Source organism: Puntigrus tetrazona, chromosome 12, assembly GCF_018831695.1.
Source record: "Puntigrus tetrazona isolate hp1 chromosome 12, ASM1883169v1, whole genome shotgun sequence".
Classification (NCBI taxonomy): Eukaryota; Metazoa; Chordata; class Actinopteri; order Cypriniformes; family Cyprinidae; genus Puntigrus; species Puntigrus tetrazona.
The window spans coordinates 17,245,877-17,264,621 of record NC_056710.1 but is presented as its reverse complement, the minus strand read 5'-3'; the positions used below and the strand labels follow the sequence as shown (position 1 = coordinate 17,264,621).

Sequence of the window (18,745 nt, the reverse complement as noted above, 5' to 3'; positions counted from 1 at the left end):
TGTACATTCAACTGATCTAAAGAATGTAAAATAAATGCACCATGGTTTACCAAGCAGTTTCATTAAGAGTAGCGGCTGCTAAAATGTCAGCTTTGCTTTGAAAAAAAAATAATAAAATCACATTTAAAATAATAAAATAAAAAATAGAAATTAATTTAAATCATAATATTATTTCACAATAATCCAGTCTACGGTCTTATAAATGCAGCCTTTCTGAGCTTTAGAAATGTCTTTCCAAAAACGTGAAAATGTATGGTACAGTAGAAGACATTGTAAACCCGATTAGCTTAGTCACTCACTTCAGGAAGCATCTTCCAAGAATACCATAAGTGAGATGCATCTCATGTGTTTTTTTGTGATGGGTTTATTTACAGTAAGCGCAGTTTCCGTGCTCTAAGCCATATGGTGCATGAGTTTATGTTATCTCACTATTCACAAAGTGACAGCTGTAGAGTGGCAGTTTGGCCAGTCCTAATGTTCTTAAGACACCAGTGCCAGTATGGTTTACGTGGCACGAGAGAATGACGCACTGTAATCAGTACTGGGTCACTGATCAGGTTCCACTCACCTGAAATGGTCCCTGCTCTTGATAAAAGCCAATACTGTACACCTACTGTATGTTCTCGTGTAATGCCACTGTTGGACAGAGGGTCCGATAGAGTGGAAGCATAAATGGTCTGAGCGTGACCGTGCTGAAATAATAACAAGATTAATAATAATAAACTGTTTCTCAAACTAAAATACTGTAATGTTAAAAAATTAAATATATACAATTTATTTTTAAAATAAGTCATACAAATGAATACAATTGAAACGCCATGCAATTTGTTTATATTTTAGATTTTGAGGCTTTATATGCTTTGTATTATATAAGTATTTTATGAGTTGTGTTTTATGATAATGTTTTTGAAATAATTATTATACTCAAAAATGCTGAATATTCACTAGCCCTGTTTCCAGTTTTGTCACATGATCATTCAGAAATGCAGATTTGATGCTGATATTTACTAAACACACTGACACACACACACACACACACACACACACACACACACACATCACACACACACACACAATGACATAACTGTATTTTTAAACACGTTCTGTGCGATTAAGTAAAGGTTTAAGTGAGTATAGTTTGTGCCGTCCCACACACATGGACTGACATGCACCGAGAGACTGATATTCTATCAGTTGTGCAGGGTGTGTCAGAGCAAGCTGGGTGGGCAGTGACAAGACTGACCTCATGAACAGAAGACCTGTGTTCTTCATGGCTAAATATACAAATCCACACTCTTAATCAGACACTTAGCCCCTCAGACATGAGAAGCTTTGAATCATCGTGAAACCTAACAGGTCTAACGTGAATTGTGTGGTAGAACGACATTCATCTTCCACTGGTCTTTTAATTACTTATCTTTTAAGAGTAACTGGGTGCTTAGGTTTAATCATACTTGTGCAAACATACCCTGTGACAATCAATGTACCATAAGGACCAATGGCAAAGACAAGCTAGTATTAGTAACCACAAGGCGATCGGTTGCTGCTAAGCAACTACTCCATTAAGAGATAAAAGGCAGAGTTAATGGGAAAGTACATCTAATAAGATAACAGGCTGAAGCCTGCAATATCTAGCGCAAGAAGTATGTGAAATCTCAGGTGCCTGGAATTTACTTGGGAATATGTTTCTCATGCATTTCATGCATATGCCATGGATAGCAATTAGATGATATAGAAAGTAAGTTAACCAAACCAAAAAAGTCATGAAAAGCAATCTACAGATCGCAACAAGACCTAACCTTAACTCCTAAAACATAATTCATAACTCAATAACACAATCTCCAGGCAATCATTTTTGTAAGATTTAATCTTAAATCGTGTGTTCAACGCAGTCCAGTATTGGCCATGACACAGGCCTGTCTGACCGATTAGAATCACTGGTCAACCATCTGAAGCCAGCTGTTTCTGAGGGCTCCCCTCTCAGTCTCACTGCCACAAAGAGAAAGCAAAAGAGGCCCCATTAAAGGGCTGCAGGCTATTCGGGAAAGCCATCTTTGGTTTCCACCTGCATAAAGGACAGAGGGCATTCACCTGGCCAGACGCTAACTGCTCCGCTAGTCCACTGACTAATTCATATGTTCATAAAGGTGACATGAGAACTCAAAGAGCCTTTAGGCATCATTACACTACACGAGACTTTATGAAATGGCAATCAAATGATACCTCAAATTGTTTGAGAAGGCAGTGGCAGCCAATGTAGCCGTGCTAACACACACGCTATCTGCAACACATGAGTCAGCCTATAAAAACAAAATGAGCCATGCGTGAATAAAGGGTGCTAAAATTAAAAGCGGAGCATGGTCGTGAAATATTAAAATGCCGTCAAAGATCAGCCAGGGTCTGAGCAACAGCCTGCTAATGCACCGACATGAAATCAATTAGCAATATGGTGTTATTTAAATAAGCACAAAGAATGGCACAGTTGTTGGGGGCGATAGTCCAAGTCATCCAGGCGGATGGAGTTACCAATTAACTGCGGGGTGAAGATTAGCAGCAAAGGGAGATGAATATTGGGATCTATCCAGCTTATAAAACACAGCAGTGGTCATAATGTATCAGAGAGGAGGTGGACCGGTTGTGTCGGCTCCTGCAGGATGGACTCACTGAACTACTATGACTACATAACCAAAAAAATAAAAATAAAAGACTCTATAAAACTCTATAAAAGTAGCAAATATTTACGTTTAACATTAAGTCTAACGTTTTTTTTTTTTTTTTTAGAACAGAAAAAGTGTTTTACAAAAAACAGGGTTATAAATATCATTTTAGCTCTTCAAAACTAATAAAAAAGGTTAAAAACTATGAGGAAACTACAAAAAAAGAGGAAAAATATTAAAATATTAAATTAAATATTCAGGAAAGGAAGAAATTAACAAATAAAACACAAATAATACATAAATCAATACAAATAAATACATAAAAATTAAATAAAATACTTTCAAGTATAATAAAATTGCATTTTAATAGCATGGTTTAAAAAAAAAATACATAGTAAATATGCTGCTGTGGTGTTGTGAGTAATGATATCACCTTTGATTAATTGTTTAAAATATTACAAAATGCAGTCTTTCAGCATTTTACAGCAGAGTATGTCATTTCTGTGCCTTCTCTTATCTTTTATTATTTCCATAAACAGATACTGTCACCCCAAATTCACATCATTTGTGGAGGGAAAACTGCATTTCTGCCTTGCAGATAGAGCTGATCTGCACATGTGCAATCACACGGCTCCTAATGTTTTTGTGTTTTGACTGAGAAGGATAAACCCTAGAGAGAACAGGGTGAGCCTCTTAATGACTAAAACTTCTTTCCGACAGGTAAACAGAGGAAGACAGAGAAAAACAAGGCAGAGAAAATGAAAGAGAAAGATGAGATACTGAGCGGTTACACGAAGCCAATGATGAGGACACAGATATGAGGAGGTGTCAGATTGACCCACAATTATGCAACGACTTGACAGAGGCAGACAAAATGATACGATCTCTTCATATTACTGATCCTGGCATTGTGATGCATGTAAACTCAGCCATGCTTTATCATAAGAGAGTTTGGTTCTCCAAGGCATCATCTATGAGTCACAGATAAAGCTGTGATGTAACCTGGGCCATACGATGCTACCCTGGGAAATAAAACCCACAGCGGCAAATCCACAGAAGTCAGCCTGACTCAAGCAGCTCTAGGGATATGAAACCTCAAACCTGGCACTACTCAACCATGCACACAAGAACTGAAAACATTATTCCTATGATGCGAAAATAAGAATGGAAGTGAACGTGCGTAAAATTTAAGGATCATTTAATTGTTCACACTGCACACAACGCTAAAATTGTTGCTAATGATGTCTGAAATATATATATATATTATATATATATTGTTTTGTAATATTTAATTGTATTCTCTCTCTCTCTCTCTGTACATACATACATACATATATATATATATATATATATATATATATATATATATATAATAAATATTAAAAAATAATATAATAATCTATTAATATTTAAAATAAAATAAAAACAACTAAAATAAAAAAAACTAACTTGTCATTGCATGTGAGTTAAGGTAATGTTTAAATGCTATATTTTTAAAAGGATTTTTTAAACATAATTACTTGAATAATAATTCTTAAGTATTATTACAAATATTTGTAATTATTTACCTGCCGTTTTGACTGCAGACAACACAAGTCATTTTTAATATCTTGTAGGCCATTATACGGGTAAAGAGCAGACAAAAATTGGTGAAACTGGGTCACATATGGCAAGTGAGCCAGGCTTGAAGATGAGATGTCAGCCATCTGAGATGCTGAAGATCAGTGGGCAGATGTTTGTCTTTATGTGTCTCTCCATGATAGGCAGGTTACTGTTTGCTCGTGTACCCATAGAGATGCATGTGTGTGCATGCTGATGATAAAGCATGCTTGAATGCAGGTGTGTTTACGCTGACATCTATGTGTGCATCTCTTCCAGATACTATGTCCCCTCCCTTGTATGACACACAGGTTGTCATGGCTACAGAGAAGCGGGTGTGGACCGACTCAGACACCTGCTGCTATTAGCCTGATGGAGAATGGTGATGAGAAGGGGCAGTTGTAGCTGTAGAGGGGCCTCACTGGGGTAGACACACACACACACAGGCACGGTTTTAACTCCCTGTAACACTGTCACACACACATTGGAAGCAGTATATCATTGACAGATGGCTATTCTGCGCCAATGGTTAGGGTAAGAAAAGACCCTTAATCATAGCAGAAAGAGCAGAAAGAAGGAAAGAGAAGAGCAGAACAGATGCATTCATTAACACAAAGTGCATCTTCTATCTTGTCCCATTCTCTATTAAAACCTTGAAATGAATATTTCATACAAACAATTGACATTATTTTGTCACTGACTTCTTATTTCAAACTATTATTTATCGCTGAACCACAAAAAAACATATATTCGCAACATTCTTTTAATCATCATATACATTAAAAACCATGTCTTTTGCCGTTGCTTTATTAATTTAATAAATTCTTGCTGAATAAACATATTTATTTAAAATTTCTTTAAGAAAAAAATCTTGCTGACCACAAACTTTTGAATGGTAATGTACATTTAAATGTTTCTTATTATATGAATCTTGAATATACATTTACATTTAATAGATGCTTTTATCCAAATGTAGCACACAAGTTGGACAATTAAAAAGAAGACACTTGCTTGATATTATTAAGTATTTTTCTTTTCATGTTCCACAGAATAAAGTCATAAGAGTTTGAGGGGGGGTCGTATCCTAAATAACTAAGAATTCTTACTTTTAGGACTAAAATAAGATTCATTCCTTCAATGAGGAGACCCTGCTAAGATCTTTCAGATCTTCACATGTCATTTGATTAACACACACACACACACACACACACACACAACGTGTCAAATTTCCATCACACCTTTAATGACCCTTAATGAGTTTGGTCACAGCAGCTGCAGGTGTGATGCCACATTATATTAAACAGATCAGTTTCACACTTCAGCATATCACTGCCCAAGTTAATAAGTCAAGTTAAAGTAAATAAATAAATAAAATAATATAAAATAAAATGTTATCAGTGTGATGAATGAAGGAATGTTTGGCCTTTCCTGAAAAAAAACATGAACCTTTTTGTTGTTCAAGAAGCAGAATTAGTAATTAGTAGTTTTCTCTTTAACCTTCATCAAGAAACTCTGTGTAACAAGGCAGGCGTCCATGACACCTGTCTGAACATGAGGTTTCTGCTCCATGCTGTGCTCTGGAGATAGGACAAGCGAATCACAGAGCCATCCACTCTGCATACGTGACGTCTGCGGGCCGCGTCAAACAATAGGTCCAAACACAAACCGTGCAGCTCCGAGTCTTGAAAAGGCCGTGACCTTTGAGTGGCCCTTTCAAAGCCAAGAGCTGTGCTTTGAGAAGGTGAAAGCTATCTGATGGGCCAGCCACCCCCTTCATTCCACTCTTTCATTTCATCATCCCTTCTTTCCTTCTCCGACACGGTACCCCAACAATGGTGTCTCCTCTTACAAGGGCCCTGAGTGCCTCCTCTGTTCTAGTGCTGCCAACCTGATACAAGCTACTTGGCGGAGCTTGTTCCTTTACTTTTTTAACATCACCCGTCTGCAGGCCACTCTGTGCTAGGCTATGCAAGGCTAAGCTAGCCGGCTGTAAACATACTTGGGAGTACGGAAAAAACTGGAGCTCAAATAAGTTGTCATTTTCAAGAAAAAGTTGTGAATAGCATCTGAATATTGTACTAGTACTAGTGTACTCTTGGATTCAACAAGTTAATTAACAATGCTAGAAAACTAAGTTAGACAGCTCCAGTGCTATAGCGGTACCATTTTTAGGGCATGTACTTGGTCTCACAAACATTTTATTCAAAATGGGGTCATTGGAGAATTGTCTATACCCTATGGTTCCTTGCATAAAATATAAATTTACCATAGTGCATAATTTGTAAACTAACATGTGATGTTTGCATCACATAATCAGCTCCGTATAGGCCTACTGCTTTTCTGATGCACAAACCTGTGTGGTAGCTGACCCTGTACAGCAATACACTTTCGCAAAACCCATAAACCACATAAAATGACTCAAATGCTTGTAGAAACAAGATACAGCGGCAAGGTTGAATCACAAAATGTATTTCATCTTGTTTGCTCTGAGAAATCTATCATTTGTCAAGCGTGTTCGAGCCTTAACCTTTTAGCACCACTTAACAGGCATTTCATTTCTGATAAACTGAGACTCAAAAGAACAACAAAACCCTGAAAATCGCACTTTGAAAATGTCATGAAACATACAAGAAGCTATGTGCAACATGGTTAAGTAAGCATGGGTTGGTATTTATTCTGCAATCCTGCATACCTATAGAATGTACTTAAAACTAAGATTCAGTATATAAAATTATGATTATAATTTGACAGCCATAATTGTTTATAAAGCCAAACAATAGGCAATATCAGTGGCTGTTCTAGTAAAACATAGCCAGTTGTGTAATATTGGACTATTTGTCATAATGCAAAGGAACTGAAATGGAGTCTTGGTTTTATGTTAGTCTTGGCTTTGGCCGTGTGGTTGAATTTACATTGTCCTCGGCCTAAGTACTGTTTCCTGGCAACTTGGTCAAAACACTATAAAGATGAAGTCCATAACACTTCTACTCTCAATAGCATCATTGGCACTGACTCAAAAAAAATAATAATCAGGATCATGCACTGAAGAAGTTCTTGCTCTACTTGTGCGTCAACATTTAAGTTACACACCAGTGCATCTGGGTCATCTGACCTAACTCTTGATTATTTTTTTTTTGTTTGTTTCCACCAATAGAGTCATGAAAACATCACAGAATAAACAGGCCCTGACATGCCTGGGAATGAGCAGATATATCAGAGGCTGTTTGTGTTTGACAATACAATTTGACAACACCATACTTATCTAAACATGTGCAGATTGGGCAGTCGGCTTCTTCCTTTTGGGGCAGCACCGATTCAGCCATCATCCAAGTATACCAATCTCCTCATTAAGTTATCTTAGATGTTTTCTCAATGAATTCGAGCAGAGATTAAACCGGATTTCACTTAACTGTCAGAAAAACTTCATAAACTTAATGGCCTCTGACAAACAATAAATCCTTTTTGGTACCAGAGGGATAACAGCCCAATATTTTTAGAGTCTCAAGCTGATCTCCATTTTCACTGATGGGCTTTACAGTTAATACAATGAAAGGAGGTTTAAACACAGACCGGACTCAACTTAAAACACATGCAGCCACTTGCCTCACTTTTTATAAGTTAGAGCGGTGTCAGTGTGTACTACTGTATCTTATTTTCCTGAGATTACCTTGGCATTTATACAGCTTCACAGCTGGGACGATAGCCATCCACCCAGTGCAGAATGAGGTCAAAGGCCACTTTCAGGTCAAGACATGGAGGTCAGCATTGCACAACAAAGTGGGACATGACCGATGGCTGAGACCACATCACAGAGATTTGCACCCTGAGGTCTAGACAGTTTAAGTGTATCGTCAACAAACTTTTCTACAGAGCGCAGTAAAAGACAAAAACAACAGCGCAGGCTGTACTAACACCAAAGGGACAACACTTTCACAAAACAACGTACAACTGGCAGTTAAGGAATTCAAACTATGGAGCCTGCCATACATTAGATAAGACTACAATATGAATGAAATAATGATAATTACAACAAAACCATACTAATTACTGAGAAATATGTGAATATGATGCAAGTGCTAGCAACATTAAGGTCAGGGGTTTGATTGAAAGCAAGTACTGATGAAATAATAATAATAATAAGTATGAGAATAATTGTACCTTGATGTACAAAATAAAAGTGTGATTTTAATTGTAAAAACACTACTGAAATGAATGAATGAATGAATGAATATATATATATATATATATATATATATATATATATATATATATATATATATATATATATATCATATAAAATAGGTATAATTAAAAAAAATAGGTTAACAGTAATTTCCCATACTATATACAAGGAAAAACTGAAAAACTGTAAAACATCTATCTAGACATTTAATGTAATTTTACAGTAAATCCTGTTAATTGTACAGTTATATACACACTAAATAGAACATGTCAATGTATAATTTACAATCAAAAACTGCAAAATAATATTCCCAGAATTCCCAACGTGGCACTTCACATCACAGCAAGTCTTTTGCTTAAATATGTTTCTTAATAGATTTTGTTATTAGTTATGTACATTGGGGCTTTATGCTATATCTTCTGTTGTTTAATAAAAATGTTTATTGTATTACATAAGTGCCATATGTTACCATGATGGTGTTTTGTGTTTGCATGAATGCAAACTATAATGCAACCTTCTATATATTAACATATACGTTTTGTGGCACATTTCTGCATTGTTATGGTGCTTGTCAATATGTTAAATGTACAAAACAAATTGTAATAGCAGTGTGCATTGTTGAATTTAATGGTGTACATTTAAATTTTCTTCTTCGTAAATAACAGTATTATACTGTAAAATCTACAGCTTTTGGCTGCAACTATGTTTACATTTTTTACACAATTATTCTGGCAATCATAGCTGCCAAAGTTTTTATTTTTTTCCAAAAACTACAGATTTTTCTTTTTTTTTTTTTTTACAGTGTGGCTTTGAGATAAATCCATTGGCAATCCATTAGCAAACAGAAAACAGTATTTCACAAAGAAAAGAAATGCACTCCATAGTTGTTTGAACTCAAAACAAAAAGAAACCTTCAGTGGGGCTTCACGCTGAGCTGAAAAGGTCCAGCTGCAGTTTCTCTGGACTCCGATCACATATAATCTGGAACGTGATGAGTTATTGTACTTGGCTGAGCAGGTACAAAATGGCTTCATCGCCAATGTTTTGCTCTGTCTGCTTGGGTCAGTATGACCTTCCACGACTGTTCTTGTGAGAAACTTATCCAAAATAATATTCAAAAATGACATGACGCTGGCAGCAACTCTTCACAAGTCTCACTGCTGAGTATTATCTTTCACATGCAAAAGGACACCAAAGTACAACCTCCTCCCCAAACCAGGATATCCGACCTTGATGATCACTCACATGCACCGAGCCCAACCTCACGCATCCACCTACCTTTCATCAGCACTCATCAGCAGGCGAAATAACATGCTTCCTCCCTATGGGACGCAAATGATGAGAAAAAACAAGCAATCTGCCTCACGCTCATTTTGGCTAACAAGTGCAAAAGCGTGAGACAAACACAAGCCTCATTATGAATGAGCATGCAGGACAGCAGGAAGGTGCAGTGGGACTGAGTCCAGTGCAAGATAATACCAAATAATAGCCCATAATAAGCCCTCCAAGACCACAGAGAGCTTCAAAACAGCTTTATTACCTCAGATAGCAATGACTAACACTGCTGAGTGCTCTTCTGAGAACGGAGAAGCTCAATGCAACCTGAGAGCTCCTCATGGCCCTCTTAAGCTGAGTTCCTATGCCTGTTTCTATCTATCTATCTATCTATCTATCTATCTATCTGTGTATATAACAGTATAGAAATCAATACTATGCAACTTACAGGCTGCTTAAGATCAACTACATGATACACATAATTGATTAACAATTGTTGATGATAAATTTGCGTAAGACTCATTAGGCAGGCCGAGCTTATGTTGTGCCACTGAGTCGGCCATGAGATTTTAGGAACTCTACAAGACCAACAACTTTGCCCCCTTTGTTTATTTCTCTCTTTTTTTATTATCTTATTGATTTCCAAGATGTTCTGTTTGTCATCTTTCTAACTAAACTGACTTCATGTATCTGGTCTGCTCGCACTCTCTCTCTGTGTCTGGTATCGCCAGTGCAGAGAACCAGAGCTCAGGTAGAGTTGAAGTTGAAGGTTTGCCAGACCATAGCTTGTGTAACAGGTATTGAGTGCCACAAGGGATAAGACAGATCCAGCTACATTTCACTGGCTGCCCTAAAGCAGGAGAACTGGACACAGGCCAGCAGAACAGAACATTTACGATGAGAACATGATGCACAAAACACATTTTTATATTTTCTGATGAAACACGTATTACCTAACACTGCTGTATCTATCTTGGTTATGGTTATAGCAAGAGTTTGTAAGTGAATTTGGACAGAACTGGCCAAACTCTAAAGATGCTGAAGTTCTTACATTACCAAAAGTACATAATATATAATATATAATCAACTGAAAATGTAAGGGTTTATATAAATCTGTACAAATATGTCATTTTGGCCCACAAAACCTACAAAGTTCCCACTAAAAAAAATAAATAAAAAGATTTATCAAGGTCTATTTTAAATGACTTCCTTAGATTAAAATTCAATTCCAAAGTTCTAAGTCTACCTAATCTCAAATTTAATTCTGCAATTTAATTTAAAAAGCACATTCAATTCAGTTTTGAATGGTGCACGATCATGTCGTAATGTAGACTTTAAATGAATAGTTTGCCTAAAAAATTCAATTGCAGCATATTTTACTCACCCTGAAGCCATCCTTGATGTACATGACTTTCGTCTTTCAGACAAACACAGTCAGAGAGTTTAAAAAAGAAATTCCTGGCTCTTCCAAGCTTGGTAATGCTCGCGGATAGTGACCATTACTTTGAAGCTCTGTAAATGGTATATATCGGCCAAGTACTGCGAGGTAAAACTAACCTATACGCCTTCCTCTGAAGCAGATCAATCGGTTTTTGCAACAAAAAGTATTTCTAGTTTTCATGGCTGTGTGCGTCGAAGCCGTATAGGTTAATTTTACAATGCAATACTTGTGGATATAACCAATTTACAGAGCTTCAAAATAATGGTCACTATCCATGTGCATTATCAAGCTTTAAAAAACACTTTTGCCTTATGTCAAACACCATTTGCATGTATCATTATGAATCAGTGAGCTCTGCATTAACTTCAGTTCAATGCTCAGGCATAGAGGCAATCAAGACTGCAGTGATAAGGTCTCGCACGCTGCTAGAGAACCCTTCAGCACACTGCGATCCTCTTCAGCCTCAAGACTTATCAACAGTGCCCACCTCACCCGATTAAGAGGGGAGGAAAGGAGAAAGAGAGAGGATGATCAGACGGTGAGTCCAGAATAGGACGGGTCTGTATACATGAGTAAAGAAGCATTTGCTAAACCACTTAAAGAAAGCCCATGTCGCCAGGAACAGTTTTTTTAAGGTCAGACAGTCTATTAGTGCAGCATTACACATCCATTTAACTTCTCAGCTAGCATTGTAAACACTGACATCTTTTTAAACACACTTCAGAGTGTCAACACTAATAGGCCAACAACTTGGCTAATATGTTTTATGGTTTTTACAGTTCACTTGAAAGAAAGTTACAAATACATTACAAGTAAATAAATAAAATCCTCAAAATTTCAATCCACCTCTCTTAAATGATTTTAGACAGATCTAAAAAGAAAATTGAGCTGAACGTCATATAACTTTATAATTAAGTTTAGTTCAATTATTTAATTTTAAAACCTATGTTGACATTTCACTTTTTTTATTTTTTACAGATTTTGAACTATTACATGATTCCTATAACGACCGATCACATGATTTAAAAAATTAGGTTTCTGGCTTATAATCCATGTTTATTAGCTATAAGGCCATATGCTACTGATCAAATATGATCAAATTTATAGTTATCTCCTTTTACAAATATATTAAAAATATCATTTGATATCATTTGGTATCAATGATTATTGATTTTTTTTTTTTTTAATTCTGTTTTAACAGTTGACTGATAAAATTTTAATTGATTTACAAATGCAATGAAAAAACTATAAAAACGTCTTAAGAAATCAAAAATATTTTTGTAAATTGCGTAAGCAACTAAATTAATAACATAAAACAGTATCAAGAATAATAAACTTATGAGAGGCAATGAAATGAAATAAACCTTCACAAACATAATTTTGCATTCAAACATTTGACTAACGTTAATATACATTTTTCCATTCACAATCTCCTCATCACAGGCAGGCACAGCATTCATTTCAGCATGTGTTGAATTTGTCTGCACTAGATGTGCCTATATCGTATCTTTCTCAATCGTTATTGAGGTGTACCATCAATAATTATCTGATCGTGAACTCACATCGTAAGTTCCTCCCCTTAACGCCAGCTGCCTCTGACTAGCATTAGCAAGTAGCAAATCTTCCCTATGTTGTGAGAAACCTTGTTCATCAAACGGTTTCATGAATTAGTTTGGTCTAAAAAGCAATTTAACAGAAAATCAAGTCGTTTATTTGACATCATAAAACTTTTTAAATCAACTTGGCATTTTTATTGTTTAAATAAAGACAGAACATTATAAAAAAAAAAGACTTTGTAATGTATAAAGATAAGAGTCTTAATAAAAACCTGCGGGTGGAAAACTACTATATGGGCTGTAATGACCCCCTGTATATGGCCAATGGCTCTGTATTCCAGTGATGGACATTTACAGAGCAGGCCAGGGTGCGTACACCATAAAACACAAATGCAGAGAGTCAACCTGTAAAAGAGCTGAGTCTAACAGTTGGCATTTTCCCCAGCAGCGCTGCGTCTAAATCTTGTCCGTTGAAGGCTGGTTTTGTTTGGGGAACTATTTCTCGGCCCAGCTCTGAGCCTATTCAAACAGAACGCCTGTAAAAGACACCAAACACTACTCTGTGCGACTCTTCCCTCAGCCTTCGCTGGCCCTAAAGTTATTATCCTCCCTCCAAAATAAGCCTAAAAAACAGCAGCCGGGCCGTCGAGTGCAAGCCTTGAGAACACTAAGAGAAAGAACCCAGGGAGCGGCGGGCGCTTTGAAAGCCCATAACCATAATTATACCGGAGATGAATATCTTTGATCCGTTCGGAGCGGTGGGGTGGCAAGAGCGATGCCATGATGGAGGCTCGTTCTGCTAATTCGCTCTCTCTGTTATTGGACTCGAGGTGAGAGCAATTTGAATGTCCTCCCGGAGACACGAGGAGGAGAAAGATGGCAGAAACTGAATACAGAAGGGCCAAAGCGGTGGCTTTGTTGTGCACAATGGAGGGAATTTGCCATGTTATCAGGTACGACCCGAGCTCGGATGAATGCGGGGCTTTGTTTGCCCGCCAAGGTCTTTAAAGGGAAACTCTGAGGTCTATTCTTCCTTTCACGTCTTTCCTTTCTTTGTAGAAGGAGCGGTGTCCGAACCACCTGTGCTAACCTAAAAGAGATGCATCATGGGTAAATATTGCGCTATGAATGCGATTTCTGAACAGTGCACGGATATTGTGCGTCAGTCTTTTTAAATAAGAATCCAAAGTGAGTGCGATCGAGATAACTGCTGTTTTTGTTAGCATGCGCCCTTAAGAAGAACTTGCATCCTTCAGCGCTTATGTTGTTTCGTGAAAGGGGCGAGAAAAGGAAAACGAACAATGGCCCTGACCTTGTCTGTGGGTTCTCATGGCAACAGGGCACAGCCCACTGTTTGTGGGAGAGAGGGGGAAAACAGACACGCTAGCGAGCAGAACAGTTAACGACCTTTAAAAGCAACAGGAGACACATCCCTCGCCACATCCAAATCTCATTCACCGCCAATATGTTGTCAGGAGCATACTGAGGGTGTAATTACGGCCACAGTGATTTTCTGACTTCCTGCAACACTTCCTGCTGCCAGTCTCTCTCGAATACGCACAATAGCTTTTAAATGACTGTTCAGAACAGCAGATTTTATGATAGATTTAAGTTTAAGCAATGACAAATAGGGCAAATATGATCGGCCTTTTACTATATGGGCACAAGGAATAATTATTTTTTATATTCAACAATAGAAATATGTATCTACATTTGATATAGAAATAATTTTCTCAGAAATTGCAAATAAATAGCAAGAAATGGCAATTAATGCATACATTTAAATTTATTATTTTTTGTCTCATTAAGACTGCATTTTTTTAATTACAAAAAAGTGTAAAATAATAATATAAATAAAAAAAAATAAATAAATAAATAAATAAATATATATATATATATATATATATATATATATATATATATATATGGTGCTCCATTTCTTACTATTATCAATGTCTGAAACCTAAAACAGGGATGCTTAATATTTTTCTTGGAGACTATGACATTCTTTGCTGAACAAATCTTTTCAAAAAAGCTGCATTTTAAATATACTTTTATAAATTTTAAACAATAAATGACTTTACTGTCATTTTTGATCAAATTATTATACCCCAGAGGAATAAAAGTATTAATTAAAAAAAAAAAAAAAAAAATATATATATATATATATATATATATATATATATATATATATATATATATATATATATAACGTACATACGTATTTAATGATTATGTCCACTGATTTCAGTTAATTTACAATAAATCTATGACAAAACAAGAGAGATAGTAACTTTACAATTTTACATTAAAAGATGTTTACATTAAAAGACAGCTCATGAGGTCATTTCATCATGGCTGACACTCCACCTTAATCACACAAAAACAAACCTGTCTTAACAATAACAAGTAGTAGAACAAAGAAGCTGAAGACGAAGCTTTAATCGCTTATGCTCCACAATGAGCTTATGCGATTATAAGAGAGTTATGGCTCTTGTCACGGGCCGTCGTGAATGTTTATCTGGGTTCTGAGGTTTAGTGGAGGGATGCTTTGATTAACACTACATGCATCCACCTTTTAATAAAAACACTGCATGTGTGAAACACCACTGAAAGGAAGCCGCTGTGGGCCGGCGAGGTGTCAAGGTGCCAAGTCGCCTCATTGATATGTATCATTAATGTATAATGACACACAAGTAAGGAGAGGTGACAGCACGGTTCAGCCTCCTCAGCATGTGCTTATGCATGTATGAGAGAACCAATTGCTTTGCAGTGTATGTCTGGAAGCACACATGCGTCATCACGAGCACCTCACCTTAAGGAGAACGTGAGGTCTCGGTGTGTTTGACTCGGTAAATTAGCAAAAGCACACGGTTCTTCTTTTTAATGTTCTTTTTCATTTTTAGCAAGTATATTTAGTCAGTTTTAGACATGCTGCATAATATTATTTCTGCTCAAAATTATTCACGATTACATGGCTGTTGTTCTTTATTTAATCAGAAGTAGTGAATTGCTAAAGAACAATTAAAGAGTTAAATAAATTATAATATGAATGAACACACTGTAGTCGTTATGAAAATTGCTCCAACTCAAAAGCTTCTTTCTAAAACAGGGGAATTCCTAATATTGAATCCACATTATAGTTGCGTTCTTGTTTAGACCTTTTCTGTTAAAACAACAATAAAAAGACTTTGCATTGTGGCACAGAAGTCATGTAAGCGCATCTTTCCAGCAACCACAAACGCAATTAATATTGTTGCGAATCATGTTAGAATTTTACAGATTCATACAGATTCAGAGTGAAGAAATACAGTCTGGCTGTGTTACATTTTAACCTAAGTAGAATCTCTCAAAAGTGACTGTTATCTCCAACTTATACGTTTTCAGATCATCTTCTTTTTTCCAAGGTCATGGTTGCCAGATTGCAAAGACTAAGTAAATACTAGGAAGAAAATGTGTCTTTTTCAAAAAAAAAGTTCTAATTTGAACCTCAAGAATACACAATCATGGAGGACTACATTTTTCCTCTTTGCTTTATTGCTGTAGAAAATATATAGAGATTTTGGATACAGAGAGTTTGTTTAAACTCAGTCTTTTTTTTGTGTCAGTTTTTAAAAATGCCTTGTCTTTGTATTGAAAAAGGTCCAAATAGGTTTTTACCTCATAGTTTAATGTTAAACTAACATTAAATAAGACTACCACACACATTACTAAGGTAGAGAGGTAAATAAATACCAATTTGTCCATGTCATCATAAAACAGATTTAGCGGTCAATGGAAGTCAGGTAACATTTAAGCAAGCTCTTGTGTTTGATTAACCAAAGTCCCCAAAGCACACGTATTAGCTATTCCGTATAAAGAAAGAAATAAAATAAAAGATATGCACCCATCAGATTTAGCTTTGAAGGACACGTTAGAGTTGATGATGCACCGACCCTGGCATGATCCTACAGCCGTCAGGTGGTTGCAGGTACAGAAGAGCAGGTGGCTGCTGTCTAAGCCACCCAAAGCCCCTGTCGGTGAGATCATCCTCTTAAGGTTTACTCCTGCATGAGTGTCTGCCATCATGGGGAAAAACACCACAGACACCACTAACAAAAAAAAAAGGCTTAGTCTACTAGTAGATGGTGCTGCCATATGGCGTGTTAGGCACAAACAGATAAGAAAGGCGCTTAGTTTGGTTTGTCAGCGAATCTGGATAATTACTTACTAGCTTAGACCAGCAAGAACTGGTCTTGGTGTTCGCCAGCGAACATGCGTGCATGTTTTTGTGCGTGTGTTTGTATCTTTTTCTACACTTACACAAGCTCATTATATGTTTGTACTGGCGGTCTTGTTCTCTTTCTCTATTCATGGGGATGACTGCACAAACATAATACACGGCGTCAAAACCTTTCTGTACATGCTACTAATCCCATCAGCCCTTGTATAACCAGTTTGCATTGTTATGTCCAAGTCCTCGGATGTAAACATGCCCACCTCAGCTGACCGTCCGTGGGTACAAAGTCGACATTAGTAATTCACAATTATACAGTATCTAACTGAAAACCAGGAACCACGGGTGAAGACTTCTTCAAGCATCTAGCATCCACCAACAACTTATTAATAAGTGATACTGTTGGTAAACATAACTACAAAATGGGTTTTGATGACAATTATTAGAAAGGAAGTTTCTACCACAAAATAAACTAAACAAGGAAATTAATAAATAAAATAACTGCATGCAAACGTTTACCTATATCTCAAAATTATGATATTTTGCTTTTGATACTCGGAATTCGGACTTTCTCGCAATTCCAAGGCTACTTTTCACAATTCTGGCTTTTTCTCCATGAGAATTTACATATCGCAATACTAACTACATAAAATGGAAAGATTTTTCAATAATGAGAAAAAAAGTCAACATTTCAATCTCTGAGGTTCTTTTTCAGAATTCAGAGATTTTTTTTTCCTCTGAATTCTAAATTTAAATCTCATAATTCCGTGTTTGTTTGTTTTTTCAAGACGTTTATCTCTCATTCATATCTCAATCCAGAATCGTGACACGTACGGCAAACTCATAATTGAAAGAAAAAGTCAGAACTGCGAGGGGGCAATCTCAGTTATCTTTTTTTATTTTTAATTATTTTTTATAATTGTGTGGTCAAAACAGGCTTGCATACATCTTAACAATAACACTGAAACTGACTCAAGATAGCAGAGAATGTGAAAAAAGGTCATTTTGTTATATTTATTTAAACACTTAAATGTGTACGATCTAGATCAAATGGACTGTTTTACCATTTATCCTGTATTTTAATGCATCATCAGCACAGTACCTTTCAACCAAATTCTCCTAACCTAAAAAAAGCACTGTCAATATAAGGTTTACTTAGTTAATAACTCAGTTATAATCTAGTTATCTATTTTCTAGTTATTGCAGTTACTGTAATAAGCGTAGTATGTACATGAGGAACGGGACAGTAAAATAAAGAGCCAGCAAAAGCTCCACGTACAATTAGCATCACGTTCTGTTCCACATAAGTGTGAAAAGCATTCGAATTTATTCTTTTGCCAGATACTTTTAACCAAAGAGACGCACATTCATGCAATCCAGCTATTAACTGTAAACGTATCAAACCTTGGCACGCTGGGAACACGGTCTATAATTTGCATAATTTCAAATTTCAGAAGCAGCACTTTCGTATTGTTCCGCTATAATTGTAAATCGCACGAATGTCACTGCCTGACGCATGCCAGCAAATACAGTTATAATTACAACAATTAATCAATCCGAGATCAGAACGAAATGGGTGAAGATAATTATAACTGCCTGCTTTTGCAGACTCCGGCAAAGGAAATGACGTTATGTCACGCTAAGGTCTCACAGCATTGGCTAATTGTCTTTGTGACTCAGACCCCTGAGACAGCATATCTGACCGCACTCGCCTCATTCACTACCACCGGGCCTGGTTAGCACCTGGGTATTACAGCCGACGAGAGCCCTGGAGACACTTAAACCAGCCTGCGGTTAACGTCGTCATATGAATTACCA

At 36.5% G+C, this 18,745-nt stretch overlaps 1 protein-coding gene across 1 annotated transcript in view; it reads right to left on the bottom strand.

Annotated features, from left to right (window-relative positions):
• Window positions 1-18,745, bottom strand: part of kif19 (kinesin family member 19) — a 36,747-nt gene that overhangs the window by 15,205 nt on the left and 2,797 nt on the right. The gene's annotated exons all lie outside the window — the stretch shown is intronic.